The 3,786-nt window shown below is 38.1% G+C and overlaps 1 pseudogene; it reads right to left on the reverse strand.

The window, feature by feature from the left end:
* Positions 1-2,801: 2,801 nt before the first annotated feature.
* The window catches only part of LOC101570409, an 11,852-nt pseudogene continuing 10,867 nt past the window's right edge, over positions 2,802-3,786 (reverse strand).

The following is a 3,786-nucleotide window of genomic DNA, read 5'->3' on the forward strand; positions in this document are numbered from 1 at the left end:
ACTGGTCCCACTGGCGCAGGGTAGTAGGAAGCTCTCCACACACTCACCGGACCTGGGCTAGCAGAGGTGCAACTTTAGTGTGTTTATTTGTTCCTGTTTAGTTTTCCCAATGTGTGAAACCACAGCTATAAATTTCCCTCTGCCAACTGCTTTCATCACATCCCATAAATTCTGATAAGTTGTGCTTGAATTTTCTTTGAATGTTTCAATTTGTTGTTTAATTTCATCTGTTACCCTTTTGTTGCTGCGTGGGGTATAGTTTAATTTTCATGTATTTATAGGGTTATTCTGTTTTCTTGTCTCCTTTATTTCCACTTTCATTGCACTGTGGTCAGATAATGTGCATGGGATAATTTCTGTTTTCTTGCATATACTTAAGCATGACATATGAACCAGTATTTGGTCTATTTTAGAAAATGACCAATGTGCTGTTGAAAAAAATGTGTGTTCAGCTGCACATTTGTCGTTGTGTGGAACACTCTGTATATATTCACCAAGTCCATTTGTTCCAAGCTCTGGTTCAGTTCTGTTAATTCTTTGCTAATTTTTTGTCTGCTTGACCTATATTTTGGGGATAAGAGTGTGTTAATGTCTTCTGTTAAAACTGTTATGTTGCATATTAGATTTTTCATGTTCAGTAAACTTTTTCTTATACAGATGGGTGCTCTCATGTATGGTGTCTATACATTTATGAATATTACCTCTTCCTCTTGAATTTTTCCACTCACGAGTATATGCTGGCCTTCTACACTTCATTTGATCATTCTTGGTTTGATGTTGAAGTTGTATGAGAACAGAATTTCTAACCCTGCTTTTTTCTGAGGTAATGAGGCATGTAGCATTGTTTTTCATAATTTGACTTTCAGCCTCTGATTTTCTTTATGAGCTAAGTGTGTTTCTTGTATACAGCATATTTTGGGATTTTGTTTTGTAATCCATTATGTCAGTCTATTTCTTGTAATTGGTGAATTAAGTCCATTTATATTGATGATTATAATTGAGATGTATTGATATATGATTGACATGCTATTTACCTGCTTTTACTTACTCCTTTTTCTCCTGTGTTTGTTGGTCCTATTTAGAGGGTTCCTTCTGTTCTTTTTTGTGGAGTTCTGATCATTTTGGTTCCTCTCTAGAACATCTTTTAGTAGTCTGTGTATAGTTTGCTTTGTCAACATGAAAGTCTTAATTGTTTTTTGTCATGAATGTATTTTACTTCTCCATCAAAATTGAAAGAGTGTTTTGCAGGGTATAGTAGTCTGGGCTAGGATTTGTTTTCTTAGAGTACTCTGCTCCATGCTCTTCTTGCCTTCATTGTTTGTGAAGTTATTCTGATGGGTTTTCCTTGAAATGAGATCTGTTTCTTTTCTCTAGTCGCTTTCAGTATATTGTTCTTGTGTTGTATTTCTGACATCTGGACTATTATATGTCTCAACGTGTTTTTCATCAGGCTGAAGCTATTTAGATTTCTCTAGGCTTTGGTTGCCTAAATGTCTGATTTTATTTCTTATATTTGCAATGTTTCCCATATTACTTCTGCCCATATTTTTATATCATTTGTATTCACTCCTTCTTTCTCATTGATGCCTATTAGTCTCATGTTGCTCATCTTTGCATCATCTTGCTGGTGATGAATTATTTTTTCTTGCGTCCTCATTGCTTTTAAGAGATCTTTTCTTACCTTTTCACTAGCTGCTATGTTGTCTTCAAGATCTGAAACTTCATCTTTACTTTGTCTCTAATAGTTTTGCAAGCTTGTGATTGATATTTTAATTCCTCTATATCTTTTTGACACTGCTTCATGCGGTCTATTTCTTTCCTGTATTGCTTACTCCTGGGAATCCATCACTTTTCTAATCCGCTATTTTTTTTTTCTAGTCAGTGTCTTCTTGAGAAGCAGTTATTTATTCTTTTACTCAGAGACTGTTTCTGATCTCATTTCCCCTATATGTATCTCCATTTGATTATTTAATTCAGACTCTATTAATTCAGAGATTTTTTTATTTCAGATATTAATTCTGATCTGAGTTCCTCTATCCCTTTCTGTTGCTTTCTTAAGACACTATTAATTCAGACATTTCAGCTGTGCTAATGTCCTTTGCACTTGTTCTGGGTGGGCTCAGTATCTGGGCTTGCATTTTATTCCTTCTCTTTGTCATTTTGTATAGCACTGTCCTCTGATCTTTGGTGTAGAGATTTGGTCCAGTTATAACTTTAGCAGCAACTAAATTCAGGTGCAGATCCAGTATGTTTAAGTTCTTCCAGTTATGCCTGGCTTGGGTCTTGCTACTGTGCTTTGCAGCCCTTGCAGGAGAACCCTTTTTGCCCTTCTGGCAAGATGTTATGCTCCTGAATTAGCGGGGTAGTTTTGGGCCATAGTCTCTCTGCAGGGACTTCAGCTGTAGAGTTTTACCCCAGGCCTTTATGCCAGGCCTGGTTGTGTTGGAGGGTTCCAGCAGGCACAGAAGAGTGCAAAAGCTCTCCCACACACTCACTCATTCTGGGCTTGGGCTAGTGTGGCTGAGTTTTACACCAAGTCTGTTAGCCATGACTGGGCTTGGTCTGGAGGGGTCCCGAGTGCAAAGCAGATGGTCTCACTCACACGCCAGAACTCAGCTGGTTCTGAAGGGACCTGGCAGGCACAGAAGAGTAGAAGCTCTCCCCATTTCTCGCATCTTTCACCAGCAAAGCTTTGAACTAATTCAAACAATAAAGATTGCATTTCTATCTTCATGCTGACACTTCATGCTGACATTTCCAGTGCTGAGAAGTGTGAAAACTATTAACAATAATTCATTGTATTACCAAGGAGTCCCTCTTTGCCCATCTTGCTCTGAAAAATGAACAAAAGCTTGAGATGTTTATTTCAGGAGATAAACTGCAGCATAAATTTCCCTGATATTCAACCAGACCATATGCACCTTTCTACATACATGTCCCATTCCAGAGAATGCCTTGGCAAAGCACTTCTTGTCCTGGGTAAGGAGCATGGCTCAGCCTGTCCAGGGCTACAGACACAGTTCATCTCCCACAAGCAAGCTGGACAAAGACTCTAGTTCTTCTCTTTTGGACCCCATCCTTTTTCCAAAGGGTATATCTCTTACAATCATATCCAAAGAGCCAGTCCTCAGTGAAAGATTGCTTCTATCCCACTGAACAGCATCAATGGGCATGCTCATTGAAGGTTTGCCTTCCTGAATTTGACTCTTGGTCAGTAAAAATGAGATGTTATTCGCTATTATTTTTACAGCCAGTGGACTATTATCACCAGCAATATGGTAACAGTTAGGCCATTCAGTGGCCCCATCTATTGGCACTGCCCTGGTTACACATATTGGATCAACTATTGTATCAGTAGATTGAGGTTCACAGAGCATGTGCATCCAAGAGTTGATCTAAGAGTTGTAGGACCAAAATGTGTAATATTTCTATGATGAAGACTTTCCTCAGTCAGTGCAATGCCCACAGCCATTTCATTATCATTGATATTCAAGAGAACCTCCACATCAAAACTGGTCATGTCAGCCTTCCACTTGAAATGATCTTGAACAGCAACCCCAAAATCTCTTGCAGCCCCATTTGAGGTGTAGCAATGTTTCTCTCCTGTACTGTTGCATATGACTCTAAATCTTAACACCTGAGGGCCAGTTTCTTCTTTTTTTTATATTTAAGCAATAGTGCTTTATTGAATACAAAGATTAGTTTAAATGGATACAAAATTGCAATGTAAAGTTTTAAAAAATACATTTCTATAGGTAAAGATTATCTCTTAGTAAAAGAACAGCT

The sequence above is a fragment of the Octodon degus genome, unplaced genomic scaffold (assembly GCF_000260255.1).
Source record: "Octodon degus isolate 3935 unplaced genomic scaffold, OctDeg1.0 scaffold00346, whole genome shotgun sequence".
Classification (NCBI taxonomy): Eukaryota; Metazoa; Chordata; class Mammalia; order Rodentia; family Octodontidae; genus Octodon; species Octodon degus.